Consider the following 17946-nt stretch of genomic DNA (forward strand, 5'->3'; position numbering starts at 1 on the left):
TCTGAAGTGCCATGAGTATCCCTTCGCAGAGGCAATTTCATAGTCTATGAAGTTCTACTGAGACGTGATTATTGCTGGTTGAAAACTTAACCCAATACCCCGCCTGGATGACTTGAAATACAGTCAGCTGTGGCAATTTTTGTTAGTCTCTGAGGAGGCTTTGCACTTTGTATGAATGACAAAATCCTGACAGTAATGTAAAAGTTCAACTTTCATTCTCCTCGTATGTACAGGGCACATTTCGTCAGCATGTCTTTGAATTTGTGTGGCAAAAGTGGCCCACTTCTCGATATCCTGGACTTAGTAAGACTATCATTTGTAATCCAGATTTACCAGAATAGTGTCATGAAGTGGGTGATGCAAACAGTCAATGATTTCCCCTTCCAGACCTCACCACCATGACATGCAAAAGGCTGAGTTTAGATCAAGAAAGTCAGTCAGATCAACAGTTGATTGGCCTCAAAGGACTGGCCAACCCCATACAATGTGTATCCCGGTAAAAACATTAATTTCCCAAATTTTGTTCATGTAGTATTAAAAGAACCGACAATATCAGGAAGGCTTTTAGCTGCCTTCTGCAGAACGTGTCAGTCTTTGTGGTTTATACATAAAATCTAGGATTTCCCCATGCAGACGTGACCACCTTAATATGCAGAGGGCGGAGTTTGGAGTCAATGAGCCAATGAGCCAATGGTGTTGTACATTAACATTTACTTTTCCCAAAAGTCCTCCACACCCAACAAGGTTCGACAAATGTACCGCGTGTGTTGTGAGGGTTGAATCAGTCCCACTTTAATCTCTGAAGTGCCATGAGTATCCCTTCGCAGAGGCAATTTCATAGTCTATGAAGTTCTACTGAGACGTGATTATTGCTGGTTGAAAACTTAACCCAATACCCCGCCTGGATGACTTGAAATACAGTCAGCTGTGGCAATTTTTGTTAGTCTCTGAGGAGGCTTTGCACTTTGTATGAATGACAAAATCCTGACAGTAATGTAAAAGTTCAACTTTCATTCTCCTCGTATGTACAGGGCACATTTCGTCAGCATGTCTTTGAATTTGTGTGGCAAAAGTGGGCCACTTCTCGATATCCTGGACTTAGTAAGACTATCATTTGTAATCCAGATTTACCAGAATAGTGTCATGAAGTGGGTGATGCAAACAGTCAATGATTTCCCCTTCCAGACCTCACCACCATGACATGCAAAAGGCTGAGTTTAGATCAAGAAAGTCAGTCAGATCAACAGTTGATTGGCCTCAAAGGACTGGCCAACCCCATACAATGTGTATCCCGGTAAAAACATTAATTTCCCAAATTTTGTTCATGTAGTATTAAAAGAACCGACAATATCAGGAAGGCTTTTAGCTGCCTTCTGCAGAACGTGTCAGTCTTTGTGGTTTATACATAAAATCTAGGATTTCCCCATGCAGACGTGACCACCTTAACATGCAGAGGGCGGAGTTTGGAGTCAATGAGCCAATGAGCCAATGGTGTTGTACATTAACATTTACTTTTCCCAAAAGTCCTCCACACCCAACAAGGTTCGACAAATGTACCGCGTGTGTTGTGAGGGTTGAATCAGTCCCACTTTAATCTCTGAAGTGCCATGAGTATCCCTTCGCAGAGGCAATTTCATAGTCTATGAAGTTCTACTGAGACGTGATTATTGCTGGTTGAAAACTTAACCCAATACCCCGCCTGGATGACTTGAAATACAGTCAGCTGTGGCAATTTTTGTTAGTCTCTGAGGAGACTTTGCACTTTGTATGAATGACAAAATCCTGACAGTAATGTAAAAGTTCAACTTTCATTCTCCTCGTATGTACAGGGCACATTTCGTCAGCATGTCTTTGAATTTGTGTGGCAAAAGTGGCCCACTTCTCGATATCCTGGACTTAATAAGACTATCATTTGTAATCCAGATTTACCAGAATAGTGTCATGAAGTGGGTGATGCAAACAGTCAATGATTTCCCCTTCCAGACCTCACCACCATGACATGCAAAAGGCTGAGTTTAGATCAAGAAAGTCAGTCAGATCAACAGTTGATTGGCCTCAAAGGACTGGCCAACCCCATACAATGTGTATCCCGGTAAAAACATTAATTTCCCAAATTTTGTTCATGTAGTATTAAAAGAACCGACAATATCAGGAAGGCTTTTAGCTGCCTTCTGCAGAACGTGTCAGTCTTTGTGGTTTATACATAAAATCTAGGATTTCCCCATGCAGACGTGACCACCTTAACATGCAGAGGGCGGAGTTTGGAGTCAATGAGCCAATGAGCCAATGGTGTTGTACATTAACATTTACTTTTCCCAAAAGTCCTCCACACCCAACAAGGTTCGACAAATGTACCGCGTGTGTTGTGAGGGTTGAATCAGTCCCACTTTAATCTCTGAAGTGCCATGAGTATCCCTTCGCAGAGGCAATTTCATAGTCTATGAAGTTCTACTGAGACGTGATTATTGCTGGTTGAAAACTTAACCCAATACCCCGCCTGGATGACTTGAAATACAGTCAGCTGTGGCAATTTTTGTTAGTCTCTGAGGAGGCTTTGCACTTTGTATGAATGACAAAATCCTGACAGTAATGTAAAAGTTCAACTTTCATTCTCCTCGTATGTACAGGGCACATTTCGTCAGCATGTCTTTGAATTTGTGTGGCAAAAGTGGGCCACTTCTCGATATCCTGGACTTAGTAAGACTATCATTTGTAATCCAGATTTACCAGAATAGTGTCATGAAGTGGGTGATGCAAACAGTCAATGATTTCCCCTTCCAGACCTCACCACCATGACATGCAAAAGGCTGAGTTTAGATCAAGAAAGTCAGTCAGATCAACAGTTGATTGGCCTCAAAGGACTGGCCAACCCCATACAATGTGTATCCCGGTAAAAACATTAATTTCCCAAATTTTGTTCATGTAGTATTAAAAGAACCGACAATATCAGGAAGGCTTTTAGCTGCCTTCTGCAGAACGTGTCAGTCTTTGTGGTTTATACATAAAATCTAGGATTTCCCCATGCAGACGTGACCACCTTAACATGCAGAGGGCGGAGTTTGGAGTCAATGAGCCAATGAGCCAATGGTGTTGTACATTAACATTTACTTTTCCCAAAAGTCCTCCACACCCAACAAGGTTCGACAAATGTACCGCGTGTGTTGTGAGGGTTGAATCAGTCCCACTTTAATCTCTGAAGTGCCATGAGTATCCCTTCGCAGAGGCAATTTCATAGTCTATGAAGTTCTACTGAGACGTGATTATTGCTGGTTGAAAACTTAACCCAATACCCCGCCTGGATGACTTGAAATACAGTCAGCTGTGGCAATTTTTGTTAGTCTCTGAGGAGGCTTTGCACTTTGTATGAATGACAAAATCCTGACAGTAATGTAAAAGTTCAACTTTCATTCTCCTCGTATGTACAGGGCACATTTCGTCAGCATGTCTTTGAATTTGTGTGGCAAAAGTGGGCCACTTCTCGATATCCTGGACTTAGTAAGACTATCATTTGTAATCCAGATTTACCAGAATAGTGTCATGAAGTGGGTGATGCAAACAGTCAATGATTTCCCCTTCCAGACCTCACCACCATGACATGCAAAAGGCTGAGTTTAGATCAAGAAAGTCAGTCAGATCAACAGTTGATTGGCCTCAAAGGACTGGCCAACCCCATACAATGTGTATCCCGGTAAAAACATTAATTTCCCAAATTTTGTTCATGTAGTATTAAAAGAACCGACAATATCAGGAAGGCTTTTAGCTGCCTTCTGCAGAACGTGTCAGTCTTTGTGGTTTATACATAAAATCTAGGATTTCCCCATGCAGACGTGACCACCTTAACATGCAGAGGGCGGAGTTTGGAGTCAATGAGCCAATGAGCCAATGGTGTTGTACATTAACATTTACTTTTCCCAAAAGTCCTCCACACCCAACAAGGTTCGACAAATGTACCGCGTGTGTTGTGAGGGTTGAATCAGTCCCACTTTAATCTCTGAAGTGCCATGAGTATCCCTTCGCAGAGGCAATTTCATAGTCTATGAAGTTCTACTGAGACGTGATTATTGCTGGTTGAAAACTTAACCCAATACCCCGCCTGGATGACTTGAAATACAGTCAGCTGTGGCAATTTTTGTTAGTCTCTGAGGAGGCTTTGCACTTTGTATGAATGACAAAATCCTGACAGTAATGTAAAAGTTCAACTTTCATTCTCCTCGTATGTACAGGGCACATTTCGTCAGCATGTCTTTGAATTTGTGTGGCAAAAGTGGGCCACTTCTCGATATCCTGGACTTAGTAAGACTATCATTTGTAATCCAGATTTACCAGAATAGTGTCATGAAGTGGGTGATGCAAACAGTCAATGATTTCCCCTTCCAGACCTCACCACCATGACATGCAAAAGGCTGAGTTTAGATCAAGAAAGTCAGTCAGATCAACAGTTGATTGGCCTCAAAGGACTGGCCAACCCCATACAATGTGTATCCCGGTAAAAACATTAATTTCCCAAATTTTGTTCATGTAGTATTAAAAGAACCGACAATATCAGGAAGGCTTTTAGCTGCCTTCTGCAGAACGTGTCAGTCTTTGTGGTTTATACATAAAATCTAGGATTTCCCCATGCAGACGTGACCACCTTAACATGCAGAGGGCGGAGTTTGGAGTCAATGAGCCAATGAGCCAATGGTGTTGTACATTAACATTTACTTTTCCCAAAAGTCCTCCACACCCAACAAGGTTCGACAAATGTACCGCGTGTGTTGTGAGGGTTGAATCAGTCCCACTTTAATCTCTGAAGTGCCATGAGTATCCCTTCGCAGAGGCAATTTCATAGTCTATGAAGTTCTACTGAGACGTGATTATTGCTGGTTGAAAACTTAACCCAATACCCCGCCTGGATGACTTGAAATACAGTCAGCTGTGGCAATTTTTGTTAGTCTCTGAGGAGGCTTTGCACTTTGTATGAATGACAAAATCCTGACAGTAATGTAAAAGTTCAACTTTCATTCTCCTCGTATGTACAGGGCACATTTCGTCAGCATGTCTTTGAATTTGTGTGGCAAAAGTGGGCCACTTCTCGATATCCTGGACTTAGTAAGACTATCATTTGTAATCCAGATTTACCAGAATAGTGTCATGAAGTGGGTGATGCAAACAGTCAATGATTTCCCCTTCCAGACCTCACCACCATGACATGCAAAAGGCTGAGTTTAGATCAAGAAAGTCAGTCAGATCAACAGTTGATTGGCCTCAAAGGACTGGCCAACCCCATACAATGTGTATCCCGGTAAAAACATTAATTTCCCAAATTTTGTTCATGTAGTATTAAAAGAACCGACAATATCAGGAAGGCTTTTAGCTGCCTTCTGCAGAACGTGTCAGTCTTTGTGGTTTATACATAAAATCTAGGATTTCCCCATGCAGACGTGACCACCTTAACATGCAGAGGGCGGAGTTTGGAGTCAATGAGCCAATGAGCCAATGGTGTTGTACATTAACATTTACTTTTCCCAAAAGTCCTCCACACCCAACAAGGTTCGACAAATGTACCGCGTGTGTTGTGAGGGTTGAATCAGTCCCACTTTAATCTCTGAAGTGCCATGAGTATCCCTTCGCAGAGGCAATTTCATAGTCTATGAAGTTCTACTGAGACGTGATTATTGCTGGTTGAAAACTTAACCCAATACCCCGCCTGGATGACTTGAAATACAGTCAGCTGTGGCAATTTTTGTTAGTCTCTGAGGAGGCTTTGCACTTTGTATGAATGACAAAATCCTGACAGTAATGTAAAAGTTCAACTTTCATTCTCCTCGTATGTACAGGGCACATTTCGTCAGCATGTCTTTGAATTTGTGTGGCAAAAGTGGGCCACTTCTCGATATCCTGGACTTAGTAAGACTATCATTTGTAATCCAGATTTACCAGAATAGTGTCATGAAGTGGGTGATGCAAACAGTCAATGATTTCCCCTTCCAGACCTCACCACCATGACATGCAAAAGGCTGAGTTTAGATCAAGAAAGTCAGTCAGATCAACAGTTGATTGGCCTCAAAGGACTGGCCAACCCCATACAATGTGTATCCCGGTAAAAACATTAATTTCCCAAATTTTGTTCATGTAGTATTAAAAGAACCGACAATATCAGGAAGGCTTTTAGCTGCCTTCTGCAGAACGTGTCAGTCTTTGTGGTTTATACATAAAATCTAGGATTTCCCCATGCAGACGTGACCACCTTAACATGCAGAGGGCGGAGTTTGGAGTCAATGAGCCAATGAGCCAATGGTGTTGTACATTAACATTTACTTTTCCCAAAAGTCCTCCACACCCAACAAGGTTCGACAAATGTACCGCGTGTGTTGTGAGGGTTGAATCAGTCCCACTTTAATCTCTGAAGTGCCATGAGTATCCCTTCGCAGAGGCAATTTCATAGTCTATGAAGTTCTACTGAGACGTGATTATTGCTGGTTGAAAACTTAACCCAATACCCCGCCTGGATGACTTGAAATACAGTCAGCTGTGGCAATTTTTGTTAGTCTCTGAGGAGGCTTTGCACTTTGTATGAATGACAAAATCCTGACAGTAATGTAAAAGTTCAACTTTCATTCTCCTCGTATGTACAGGGCACATTTCGTCAGCATGTCTTTGAATTTGTGTGGCAAAAGTGGGCCACTTCTCGATATCCTGGACTTAGTAAGACTATCATTTGTAATCCAGATTTACCAGAATAGTGTCATGAAGTGGGTGATGCAAACAGTCAATGATTTCCCCTTCCAGACCTCACCACCATGACATGCAAAAGGCTGAGTTTAGATCAAGAAAGTCAGTCAGATCAACAGTTGATTGGCCTCAAAGGACTGGCCAACCCCATACAATGTGTATCCCGGTAAAAACATTAATTTCCCAAATTTTGTTCATGTAGTATTAAAAGAACCGACAATATCAGGAAGGCTTTTAGCTGCCTTCTGCAGAACGTGTCAGTCTTTGTGGTTTATACATAAAATCTAGGATTTCCCCATGCAGACGTGACCACCTTAACATGCAGAGGGCGGAGTTTGGAGTCAATGAGCCAATGAGCCAATGGTGTTGTACATTAACATTTACTTTTCCCAAAAGTCCTCCACACCCAACAAGGTTCGACAAATGTACCGCGTGTGTTGTGAGGGTTGAATCAGTCCCACTTTAATCTCTGAAGTGCCATGAGTATCCCTTCGCAGAGGCAATTTCATAGTCTATGAAGTTCTACTGAGACGTGATTATTGCTGGTTGAAAACTTAACCCAATACCCCGCCTGGATGACTTGAAATACAGTCAGCTGTGGCAATTTTTGTTAGTCTCTGAGGAGGCTTTGCACTTTGTATGAATGACAAAATCCTGACAGTAATGTAAAAGTTCAACTTTCATTCTCCTCGTATGTACAGGGCACATTTCGTCAGCATGTCTTTGAATTTGTGTGGCAAAAGTGGGCCACTTCTCGATATCCTGGACTTAGTAAGACTATCATTTGTAATCCAGATTTACCAGAATAGTGTCATGAAGTGGGTGATGCAAACAGTCAATGATTTCCCCTTCCAGACCTCACCACCATGACATGCAAAAGGCTGAGTTTAGATCAAGAAAGTCAGTCAGATCAACAGTTGATTGGCCTCAAAGGACTGGCCAACCCCATACAATGTGTATCCCGGTAAAAACATTAATTTCCCAAATTTTGTTCATGTAGTATTAAAAGAACCGACAATATCAGGAAGGCTTTTAGCTGCCTTCTGCAGAACGTGTCAGTCTTTGTGGTTTATACATAAAATCTAGGATTTCCCCATGCAGACGTGACCACCTTAACATGCAGAGGGCGGAGTTTGGAGTCAATGAGCCAATGAGCCAATGGTGTTGTACATTAACATTTACTTTTCCCAAAAGTCCTCCACACCCAACAAGGTTCGACAAATGTACCGCGTGTGTTGTGAGGGTTGAATCAGTCCCACTTTAATCTCTGAAGTGCCATGAGTATCCCTTCGCAGAGGCAATTTCATAGTCTATGAAGTTCTACTGAGACGTGATTATTGCTGGTTGAAAACTTAACCCAATACCCCGCCTGGATGACTTGAAATACAGTCAGCTGTGGCAATTTTTGTTAGTCTCTGAGGAGGCTTTGCACTTTGTATGAATGACAAAATCCTGACAGTAATGTAAAAGTTCAACTTTCATTCTCCTCGTATGTACAGGGCACATTTCGTCAGCATGTCTTTGAATTTGTGTGGCAAAAGTGGGCCACTTCTCGATATCCTGGACTTAGTAAGACTATCATTTGTAATCCAGATTTACCAGAATAGTGTCATGAAGTGGGTGATGCAAACAGTCAATGATTTCCCCTTCCAGACCTCACCACCATGACATGCAAAAGGCTGAGTTTAGATCAAGAAAGTCAGTCAGATCAACAGTTGATTGGCCTCAAAGGACTGGCCAACCCCATACAATGTGTATCCCGGTAAAAACATTAATTTCCCAAATTTTGTTCATGTAGTATTAAAAGAACCGACAATATCAGGAAGGCTTTTAGCTGCCTTCTGCAGAACGTGTCAGTCTTTGTGGTTTATACATAAAATCTAGGATTTCCCCATGCAGACGTGACCACCTTAACATGCAGAGGGCGGAGTTTGGAGTCAATGAGCCAATGAGCCAATGGTGTTGTACATTAACATTTACTTTTCCCAAAAGTCCTCCACACCCAACAAGGTTCGACAAATGTACCGCGTGTGTTGTGAGGGTTGAATCAGTCCCACTTTAATCTCTGAAGTGCCATGAGTATCCCTTCGCAGAGGCAATTTCATAGTCTATGAAGTTCTACTGAGACGTGATTATTGCTGGTTGAAAACTTAACCCAATACCCCGCCTGGATGACTTGAAATACAGTCAGCTGTGGCAATTTTTGTTAGTCTCTGAGGAGGCTTTGCACTTTGTATGAATGACAAAATCCTGACAGTAATGTAAAAGTTCAACTTTCATTCTCCTCGTATGTACAGGGCACATTTCGTCAGCATGTCTTTGAATTTGTGTGGCAAAAGTGGGCCACTTCTCGATATCCTGGACTTAGTAAGACTATCATTTGTAATCCAGATTTACCAGAATAGTGTCATGAAGTGGGTGATGCAAACAGTCAATGATTTCCCCTTCCAGACCTCACCACCATGACATGCAAAAGGCTGAGTTTAGATCAAGAAAGTCAGTCAGATCAACAGTTGATTGGCCTCAAAGGACTGGCCAACCCCATACAATGTGTATCCCGGTAAAAACATTAATTTCCCAAATTTTGTTCATGTAGTATTAAAAGAACCGACAATATCAGGAAGGCTTTTAGCTGCCTTCTGCAGAACGTGTCAGTCTTTGTGGTTTATACATAAAATCTAGGATTTCCCCATGCAGACGTGACCACCTTAACATGCAGAGGGCGGAGTTTGGAGTCAATGAGCCAATGAGCCAATGGTGTTGTACATTAACATTTACTTTTCCCAAAAGTCCTCCACACCCAACAAGGTTCGACAAATGTACCGCGTGTGTTGTGAGGGTTGAATCAGTCCCACTTTAATCTCTGAAGTGCCATGAGTATCCCTTCGCAGAGGCAATTTCATAGTCTATGAAGTTCTACTGAGACGTGATTATTGCTGGTTGAAAACTTAACCCAATACCCCGCCTGGATGACTTGAAATACAGTCAGCTGTGGCAATTTTTGTTAGTCTCTGAGGAGGCTTTGCACTTTGTATGAATGACAAAATCCTGACAGTAATGTAAAAGTTCAACTTTCATTCTCCTCGTATGTACAGGGCACATTTCGTCAGCATGTCTTTGAATTTGTGTGGCAAAAGTGGGCCACTTCTCGATATCCTGGACTTAGTAAGACTATCATTTGTAATCCAGATTTACCAGAATAGTGTCATGAAGTGGGTGATGCAAACAGTCAATGATTTCCCCTTCCAGACCTCACCACCATGACATGCAAAAGGCTGAGTTTAGATCAAGAAAGTCAGTCAGATCAACAGTTGATTGGCCTCAAAGGACTGGCCAACCCCATACAATGTGTATCCCGGTAAAAACATTAATTTCCCAAATTTTGTTCATGTAGTATTAAAAGAACCGACAATATCAGGAAGGCTTTTAGCTGCCTTCTGCAGAACGTGTCAGTCTTTGTGGTTTATACATAAAATCTAGGATTTCCCCATGCAGACGTGACCACCTTAACATGCAGAGGGCGGAGTTTGGAGTCAATGAGCCAATGGTGTTGTACATTAACATTTACTTTTCCCAAAAGTCCTCCACACCCAACAAGGTTCGACAAATGTACCGCGTGTGTTGTGAGGGTTGAATCAGTCCCACTTTAATCTCTGAAGTGCCATGAGTATCCCTTCGCAGAGGCAATTTCATAGTCTATGAAGTTCTACTGAGACGTGATTATTGCTGGTTGAAAACTTAACCCAATACCCCGCCTGGATGACTTGAAATACAGTCAGCTGTGGCAATTTTTGTTAGTCTCTGAGGAGGCTTTGCACTTTGTATGAATGACAAAATCCTGACAGTAATGTAAAAGTTCAACTTTCATTCTCCTCGTATGTACAGGGCACATTTCGTCAGCATGTCTTTGAATTTGTGTGGCAAAAGTGGGCCACTTCTCGATATCCTGGACTTAGTAAGACTATCATTTGTAATCCAGATTTACCAGAATAGTGTCATGAAGTGGGTGATGCAAACAGTCAATGATTTCCCCTTCCAGACCTCACCACCATGACATGCAAAAGGCTGAGTTTAGATCAAGAAAGTCAGTCAGATCAACAGTTGATTGGCCTCAAAGGACTGGCCAACCCCATACAATGTGTATCCCGGTAAAAACATTAATTTCCCAAATTTTGTTCATGTAGTATTAAAAGAACCGACAATATCAGGAAGGCTTTTAGCTGCCTTCTGCAGAACGTGTCAGTCTTTGTGGTTTATACATAAAATCTAGGATTTCCCCATGCAGACGTGACCACCTTAACATGCAGAGGGCGGAGTTTGGAGTCAATGAGCCAATGAGCCAATGGTGTTGTACATTAACATTTACTTTTCCCAAAAGTCCTCCACACCCAACAAGGTTCGACAAATGTACCGCGTGTGTTGTGAGGGTTGAATCAGTCCCACTTTAATCTCTGAAGTGCCATGAGTATCCCTTCGCAGAGGCAATTTCATAGTCTATGAAGTTCTACTGAGACGTGATTATTGCTGGTTGAAAACTTAACCCAATACCCCGCCTGGATGACTTGAAATACAGTCAGCTGTGGCAATTTTTGTTAGTCTCTGAGGAGGCTTTGCACTTTGTATGAATGACAAAATCCTGACAGTAATGTAAAAGTTCAACTTTCATTCTCCTCGTATGTACAGGGCACATTTCGTCAGCATGTCTTTGAATTTGTGTGGCAAAAGTGGGCCACTTCTCGATATCCTGGACTTAGTAAGACTATCATTTGTAATCCAGATTTACCAGAATAGTGTCATGAAGTGGGTGATGCAAACAGTCAATGATTTCCCCTTCCAGACCTCACCACCATGACATGCAAAAGGCTGAGTTTAGATCAAGAAAGTCAGTCAGATCAACAGTTGATTGGCCTCAAAGGACTGGCCAACCCCATACAATGTGTATCCCGGTAAAAACATTAATTTCCCAAATTTTGTTCATGTAGTATTAAAAGAACCGACAATATCAGGAAGGCTTTTAGCTGCCTTCTGCAGAACGTGTCAGTCTTTGTGGTTTATACATAAAATCTAGGATTTCCCCATGCAGACGTGACCACCTTAACATGCAGAGGGCGGAGTTTGGAGTCAATGAGCCAATGAGCCAATGGTGTTGTACATTAACATTTACTTTTCCCAAAAGTCCTCCACACCCAACAAGGTTCGACAAATGTACCGCGTGTGTTGTGAGGGTTGAATCAGTCCCACTTTAATCTCTGAAGTGCCATGAGTATCCCTTCGCAGAGGCAATTTCATAGTCTATGAAGTTCTACTGAGACGTGATTATTGCTGGTTGAAAACTTAACCCAATACCCCGCCTGGATGACTTGAAATACAGTCAGCTGTGGCAATTTTTGTTAGTCTCTGAGGAGACTTTGCACGTTGTATGAATGACAAAATCCTGACAGTAATGTAAAAGTTCAACTTTCATTCTCCTCGTATGTACAGGGCACATTTCGTCAGCATGTCTTTGAATTTGTGTGGCAAAAGTGGCCCACTTCTCGATATCCTGGACTTAATAAGACTATCATTTGTAATCCAGATTTACCAGAATAGTGTCATGAAGTGGGTGATGCAAACAGTCAATGATTTCCCCTTCCAGACCTCACCACCATGACATGCAAAAGGCTGAGTTTAGATTAAGAAAGTCAGTCAGATCAACAGTTGATTGGCCTCAAAGGACTGGTCAACCCCATACAATGTGTATCCCGGTAAAAACATTAATTTCCCAAATTTTGTTCATGTAGTATTAAAAGAACCGACAATATCAGGAAGGCTTTTAGCTGCCTTCTGCAGAACGTGTCAGTCTTTGTGGTTTATACATAAAATCTAGGATTTCCCCATGCAGACGTGACCACCTTAACATGCAGAGGGCGGAGTTTGGAGTCAATGAGCCAATGAGCCAATGGTGTTGTACATTAACATTTACTTTTCCCAAAAGTCCTCCACACCCAACAAGGTTCGACAAATGTACCGCGTGTGTTGTGAGGGTTGAATCAGTCCCACTTTAATCTCTGAAGTGCCATGAGTATCCCTTCGCAGAGGCAATTTCATAGTCTATGAAGTTCTACTGAGACGTGATTATTGCTGGTTGAAAACTTAACCCAATACCCCGCCTGGATGACTTGAAATACAGTCAGCTGTGGCAATTTTTGTTAGTCTCTGAGGAGACTTTGCACTTTGTATGAATGACAAAATCCTGACAGTAATGTAAAAGTTCAACTTTCATTCTCCTCGTATGTACAGGGCACATTTCGTCAGCATGTCTTTGAATTTGTGTGGCAAAAGTGGGCCACTTCTCGATATCCTGGACTTAGTAAGACTATCATTTGTAATCCAGATTTACCAGAATAGTGTCATGAAGTGGGTGATGCAAACAGTCAATGATTTCCCCTTCCAGACCTCACCACCATGACATGCAAAAGGCTGAGTTTAGATCAAGAAAGTCAGTCAGATCAACAGTTGATTGGCCTCAAAGGACTGGCCAACCCCATACAATGTGTATCCCGGTAAAAACATTAATTTCCCAAATTTTGTTCATGTAGTATTAAAAGAACCGACAATATCAGGAAGGCTTTTAGCTGCCTTCTGCAGAACGTGTCAGTCTTTGTGGTTTATACATAAAATCTAGGATTTCCCCATGCAGACGTGACCACCTTAACATGCAGAGGGCGGAGTTTGGAGTCAATGAGCCAATGGTGTTGTACATTAACATTTACTTTTCCCAAAAGTCCTCCACACCCAACAAGGTTCGACAAATGTACCGCGTGTGTTGTGAGGGTTGAATCAGTCCCACTTTAATCTCTGAAGTGCCATGAGTATCCCTTCGCAGAGGCAATTTCATAGTCTATGAAGTTCTACTGAGACGTGATTATTGCTGGTTGAAAACTTAACCCAATACCCCGCCTGGATGACTTGAAATACAGTCAGCTGTGGCAATTTTTGTTCGTCTCTGAGGAGACTTTGCACTTTGTATGAATGACAAAATCCTGACAGTAATGTAAAAGTTCAACTTTCATTCTCCTCGTATGTACAGGGCACATTTCGTCAGCATGTCTTTGAATTTGTGTGGCAAAAGTGGCCCACTTCTCGATATCCTGGACTTAATAAGACTATCATTTGTAATCCAGATTTACCAGAATAGTGTCATGAAGTGGGTGATGCAAACAGTCAATGATTTCCCCTTCCAGACCTCACCACCATGACATGCAAAAGGCTGAGTTTAGATTAAGAAAGTCAGTCAGATCAACAGTTGATTGGCCTCAAAGGACTGGTCAACCCCATACAATGTGTATCCCGGTAAAAACATTAATTTCCCAAATTTTGTTCATGTAGTATTAAAAGAACCGACAATATCAGGAAGGCTTTTAGCTGCCTTCTGCAGAATGTGTCAGTCTTTGTGGTTTATACATAAAATCTAGGATTTCCCCATGCAGACGTGACCACCTTAACATGCAGAGGGCGGAGTTTGGAGTCAATGAGCCAATGAGCCAATGGTGTTGTACATTAACATTTACTTTTCCCAAAAGTCCTCCACACCCAACAAGGTTCGACAAATGTACCGCGTGTGTTGTGAGGGTTGAATCAGTCCCACTTTAATCTCTGAAGTGCCATGAGTATCCCTTCGCAGAGGCAATTTCATAGTCTATGAAGTTCTACTGAGACGTGATTATTGCTGGTTGAAAACTTAACCCAATACCCCGCCTGGATGACTTGAAATACAGTCAGCTGTGGCAATTTTTGTTCGTCTCTGAGGAGACTTTGCACTTTGTATGAATGACAAAATCCTGACAGTAATGTAAAAGTTCAACTTTCATTCTCCTCGTATGTACAGGGCACATTTCGTCAGCATGTCTTTGAATTTGTGTGGCAAAAGTGGCCCACTTCTCGATATCCTGGACTTAATAAGACTATCATTTGTAATCCAGATTTACCAGAATAGTGTCATGAAGTGGGTGATGCAAACAGTCAATGATTTCCCCTTCCAGACCTCACCACCATGACATGCAAAAGGCTGAGTTTAGATTAAGAAAGTCAGTCAGATCAACAGTTGATTGGCCTCAAAGGACTGGCCAACCCCATACAATGTGTATCCCGGTAAAAACATTAATTTCCCAAATTTTGTTCATGTAGTATTAAAAGAACCGACAATATCAGGAAGGCTTTTAGCTGCCTTCTGCAGAATGTGTCAGTCTTTGTGGTTTATACATAAAATCTAGGATTTCCCCATGCAGACGTGACCACCTTAACATGCAGAGGGCGGAGTTTGGAGTCAATGAGCCAATGAGCCAATGGTGTTGTACATTAACATTTACTTTTCCCAAAAGTCCTCCACACCCAACAAGGTTCGACAAATGTACCGCGTGTGTTGTGAGGGTTGAATCAGTCCCACTTTAATCTCTGAAGTGCCATGAGTATCCCTTCGCAGAGGCAATTTCATAGTCTATGAAGTTCTACTGAGACGTGATTATTGCTGGTTGAAAACTTAACCCAATACCCCGCCTGGATGACTTAAATACAGTCAGCTGTGGCAATTTTTGTTCGTCTCTGAGGAGACTTTGCACTTTGTATGAATGACAAAATCCTGACAGTAATGTAAAAGTTCAACTTTCATTCTCCTCGTATGTACAGGGCACATTTCGTCAGCATGTCTTTGAATTTGTGTGGCAAAAGTGGGCCACTTCTCGATATCCTGGACTTAATAAGACTCTCATTTGTAATCCAGATTTACCAGAATAGTGTCATGAAGTGGGTGATGCAAACAGTCAATGATTTCCCCTTCCAGACCTCACCACCATGACATGCAAAAGGCTGAGTTTAGATTAAGAAAGTCAGTCAGATCAACAGTTGATTGGCCTCAAAGGACTGGCCAACCCCATACAATGTGTATCCCGGTAAAAACATTAATTTCCCAAATTTTGTTCATGTAGTATTAAAAGAACCGACAATATCAGGAAGGCTTTTAGCTGCCTTCTGCAGAACATGTCAGTCTTTGTGGTTTATACATAAAATCTAGGATTTCCCCATGCAGACGTGACCACCTTAACATGCAGAGGGCGGAGTTTGGAGTCAATGAGCCAATGAGCCAATGGTGTTGTACATTAACATTTACTTTTCCCAAAAGTCCTCCACACCCAACAAGGTTCGACAAATGTACCGCGTGTGTTGTGAGGGTTGAATCAGTCCCACTTTAATCTCTGAAGTGCCATGAGTATCCCTTCGCAGAGGCAATTTCATAGTCTATGAAGTTCTACTGAGACGTGATTATTGCTGGTTGAAAACTTAACCCAATACCCCGCCTGGATGACTTAAATACAGTCAGCTGTGGCAATTTTTGTTAGTCTCTGAGGAGACTTTGCACTTTGTATGAATGACAAAATCCTGACAGTAATGTAAAAGTTCAACTTTCATTCTCCTCGTATGTACAGGGCACATTTCGTCAGCATGTCTTTGAATTTGTGTGGCAAAAGTGGCCCACTTCTCGATATCCTGGACTTAATAAGACTATCATTTGTAATCCAGATTTACCAGAATAGTGTCATGAAGTGGATGATGCAAACAGTCAATGATTTCCCCTTCCAGACCTCACCACCATGACATGCAAAAGGCTGAGTTTAGATTAAGAAAGTCAGTCAGATCAACAGTTGATTGGCCTCAAAGGACTGGCCAACCCCATACAATGTGTATCCCGGTAAAAACATTAATTTCCCAAATTTTGTTCATGTAGTATTAAAAGAACCGACAATATCAGGAAGGCTTTTAGCTGCCTTCTGCAGAATGTGTCAGTCTTTGTGGTTTATACATAAAATCTAGGATTTCCCCATGCAGACGTGACCACCTTAACATGCAGAGGGCGGAGTTTGGAGTCAATGAGCCAATGGTGTTGTACATTAACATTTACTTTTCCCAAAAGTCCTCCACACCCAACAAGGTTCGACAAATGTACCGCGTGTGTTGTGAGGGTTGAATCAGTCCCACTTTAATCTCTGAAGTGCCATGAGTATCCCTTCGCAGAGGCAATTTCATAGTCTATGAAGTTCTACTGAGACGTGATTATTGCTGGTTGAAAACTTAACCCAATACCCCGCCTGGATGACTTGAAATACAGTCAGCTGTGGCAATTTTTGTTAGTCTCTGAGGAGACTTTGCACTTTGTATGAATGACAAAATCCTGACAGTAATGTAAAAGTTCAACTTTCATTCTCCTCGTATGTACAGGGCACATTTCGTCAGCATGTCTTTGAATTTGTGTGGCAAAAGTGGCCCACTTCTCGATATCCTGGACTTAATAAGACTATCATTTGTAATCCAGATTTACCAGAATAGTGTCATGAAGTGGATGATGCAAACAGTCAATGATTTCCCCTTCCAGACCTCACCACCATGACATGCAAAAGGCTGAGTTTAGATTAAGAAAGTCAGTCAGATCAACAGTTGATTGGCCTCAAAGGACTGGCCAACCCCATACAATGTGTATCCCGGTAAAAACATTAATTTCCCAAATTTTGTTCATGTAGTATTAAAAGAACCGACAATATCAGGAAGGCTTTTAGCTGCCTTCTGCAGAATGTGTCAGTCTTTGTGGTTTATACATAAAATCTAGGATTTCCCCATGCAGACGTGACCACCTTAACATGCAGAGGGCGGAGTTTGGAGTCAATGAGCCAATGGTGTTGTACATTAACATTTACTTTTCCCAAAAGTCCTCCACACCCAACAAGGTTCGACAAATGTACCGCGTGTGTTGTGAGGGTTGAATCAGTCCCACTTTAATCTCTGAAGTGCCATGAGTATCCCTTCGCAGAGGCAATTTCATAGTCTATGAAGTTCTGCTGAGACGTGATTATTGCTGGTTGAAAACTTAACCCAATACCCCGCCTGGATGACTTGAAATACAGTCAGCTGTGGCAATTTTTGGTAGTCTCTGAGGAGACTTTGCACTTTGTATGAATGACAAAATCCTGACAGTAATGTAAAAGTTCAACTTTCATTCTCCTCGTATGTACAGGGCACATTTCGTCAGCATGTCTTTGAATTTGTGTGGCAAAAGTGGCCCACTTCTCGATATCCTGGACTTAATAAGACTATCATTTGTAATCCAGATTTACCAGAATAGTGTCATGAAGTGGGTGATGCAAACAGTCAATGATTTCCCCTTCCAGACCTCACCACCATGACATGCAAAAGGCTGAGTTTAGA

At 41.9% G+C, this 17946-nt stretch overlaps 23 non-coding genes across 23 annotated transcripts; all 23 read left to right on the forward strand.

Moving 5' to 3' along the window:
* The first annotated feature begins 17 nt into the window (after nt 1–17).
* On the forward strand, nt 18–158 carry LOC139212576 (U4 spliceosomal RNA). Its single transcript, XR_011585391.1, has one exon. It is a non-coding gene; the product is annotated as a U4 spliceosomal RNA (small nuclear RNA).
* Nucleotides 159–815: 657 nt separating this feature from the next.
* LOC139212578 (U4 spliceosomal RNA) lies at nt 816–956 on the forward strand. Its single transcript, XR_011585392.1, has one exon. It is a non-coding gene; the product is annotated as a U4 spliceosomal RNA (small nuclear RNA).
* Nucleotides 957–1613: 657 nt separating this feature from the next.
* Nucleotides 1614–1754, forward strand: LOC139212544 (U4 spliceosomal RNA). Its single transcript, XR_011585358.1, has one exon. It is a non-coding gene; the product is annotated as a U4 spliceosomal RNA (small nuclear RNA).
* A 657-nt stretch (nt 1755–2411) lies between these two features.
* On the forward strand, nt 2412–2552 carry LOC139212579 (U4 spliceosomal RNA). Its single transcript, XR_011585393.1, has one exon. It is a non-coding gene; the product is annotated as a U4 spliceosomal RNA (small nuclear RNA).
* Nucleotides 2553–3209: 657 nt separating this feature from the next.
* On the forward strand, nt 3210–3350 carry LOC139212498 (U4 spliceosomal RNA). The gene has a single exon (XR_011585317.1). It is a non-coding gene; the product is annotated as a U4 spliceosomal RNA (small nuclear RNA).
* A 657-nt stretch (nt 3351–4007) lies between these two features.
* On the forward strand, nt 4008–4148 carry LOC139212499 (U4 spliceosomal RNA). The gene has a single exon (XR_011585318.1). It is a non-coding gene; the product is annotated as a U4 spliceosomal RNA (small nuclear RNA).
* Nucleotides 4149–4805: 657 nt separating this feature from the next.
* On the forward strand, nt 4806–4946 carry LOC139212500 (U4 spliceosomal RNA). The gene has a single exon (XR_011585319.1). It is a non-coding gene; the product is annotated as a U4 spliceosomal RNA (small nuclear RNA).
* Nucleotides 4947–5603: 657 nt separating this feature from the next.
* LOC139212501 (U4 spliceosomal RNA) lies at nt 5604–5744 on the forward strand. The gene has a single exon (XR_011585320.1). It is a non-coding gene; the product is annotated as a U4 spliceosomal RNA (small nuclear RNA).
* Nucleotides 5745–6401: 657 nt separating this feature from the next.
* Nucleotides 6402–6542, forward strand: LOC139212502 (U4 spliceosomal RNA). Its single transcript, XR_011585321.1, has one exon. It is a non-coding gene; the product is annotated as a U4 spliceosomal RNA (small nuclear RNA).
* Nucleotides 6543–7199: 657 nt separating this feature from the next.
* LOC139212505 (U4 spliceosomal RNA) lies at nt 7200–7340 on the forward strand. The gene has a single exon (XR_011585323.1). It is a non-coding gene; the product is annotated as a U4 spliceosomal RNA (small nuclear RNA).
* Nucleotides 7341–7997: 657 nt separating this feature from the next.
* On the forward strand, nt 7998–8138 carry LOC139212506 (U4 spliceosomal RNA). Its single transcript, XR_011585324.1, has one exon. It is a non-coding gene; the product is annotated as a U4 spliceosomal RNA (small nuclear RNA).
* Nucleotides 8139–8795: 657 nt separating this feature from the next.
* LOC139212507 (U4 spliceosomal RNA) lies at nt 8796–8936 on the forward strand. The gene has a single exon (XR_011585325.1). It is a non-coding gene; the product is annotated as a U4 spliceosomal RNA (small nuclear RNA).
* A 657-nt stretch (nt 8937–9593) lies between these two features.
* LOC139212508 (U4 spliceosomal RNA) lies at nt 9594–9734 on the forward strand. The gene has a single exon (XR_011585326.1). It is a non-coding gene; the product is annotated as a U4 spliceosomal RNA (small nuclear RNA).
* A 649-nt stretch (nt 9735–10383) lies between these two features.
* Nucleotides 10384–10524, forward strand: LOC139212509 (U4 spliceosomal RNA). The gene has a single exon (XR_011585327.1). It is a non-coding gene; the product is annotated as a U4 spliceosomal RNA (small nuclear RNA).
* Nucleotides 10525–11181: 657 nt separating this feature from the next.
* On the forward strand, nt 11182–11322 carry LOC139212510 (U4 spliceosomal RNA). Its single transcript, XR_011585328.1, has one exon. It is a non-coding gene; the product is annotated as a U4 spliceosomal RNA (small nuclear RNA).
* A 657-nt stretch (nt 11323–11979) lies between these two features.
* On the forward strand, nt 11980–12120 carry LOC139212545 (U4 spliceosomal RNA). The gene has a single exon (XR_011585359.1). It is a non-coding gene; the product is annotated as a U4 spliceosomal RNA (small nuclear RNA).
* A 657-nt stretch (nt 12121–12777) lies between these two features.
* Nucleotides 12778–12918, forward strand: LOC139212546 (U4 spliceosomal RNA). The gene has a single exon (XR_011585360.1). It is a non-coding gene; the product is annotated as a U4 spliceosomal RNA (small nuclear RNA).
* A 649-nt stretch (nt 12919–13567) lies between these two features.
* Nucleotides 13568–13708, forward strand: LOC139212511 (U4 spliceosomal RNA). The gene has a single exon (XR_011585329.1). It is a non-coding gene; the product is annotated as a U4 spliceosomal RNA (small nuclear RNA).
* A 657-nt stretch (nt 13709–14365) lies between these two features.
* On the forward strand, nt 14366–14506 carry LOC139212512 (U4 spliceosomal RNA). The gene has a single exon (XR_011585330.1). It is a non-coding gene; the product is annotated as a U4 spliceosomal RNA (small nuclear RNA).
* Nucleotides 14507–15163: 657 nt separating this feature from the next.
* On the forward strand, nt 15164–15303 carry LOC139212554 (U4 spliceosomal RNA). The gene has a single exon (XR_011585369.1). It is a non-coding gene; the product is annotated as a U4 spliceosomal RNA (small nuclear RNA).
* A 657-nt stretch (nt 15304–15960) lies between these two features.
* LOC139212542 (U4 spliceosomal RNA) lies at nt 15961–16100 on the forward strand. Its single transcript, XR_011585356.1, has one exon. It is a non-coding gene; the product is annotated as a U4 spliceosomal RNA (small nuclear RNA).
* A 649-nt stretch (nt 16101–16749) lies between these two features.
* Nucleotides 16750–16890, forward strand: LOC139212547 (U4 spliceosomal RNA). The gene has a single exon (XR_011585361.1). It is a non-coding gene; the product is annotated as a U4 spliceosomal RNA (small nuclear RNA).
* A 649-nt stretch (nt 16891–17539) lies between these two features.
* Nucleotides 17540–17680, forward strand: LOC139212552 (U4 spliceosomal RNA). Its single transcript, XR_011585367.1, has one exon. It is a non-coding gene; the product is annotated as a U4 spliceosomal RNA (small nuclear RNA).
* Nucleotides 17681–17946: the final 266 nt, after the last annotated feature.

Source organism: Pempheris klunzingeri, chromosome 13, assembly GCF_042242105.1.
Source record: "Pempheris klunzingeri isolate RE-2024b chromosome 13, fPemKlu1.hap1, whole genome shotgun sequence".
NCBI lineage: Eukaryota > Metazoa > Chordata > Actinopteri > Acropomatiformes > Pempheridae > Pempheris > Pempheris klunzingeri.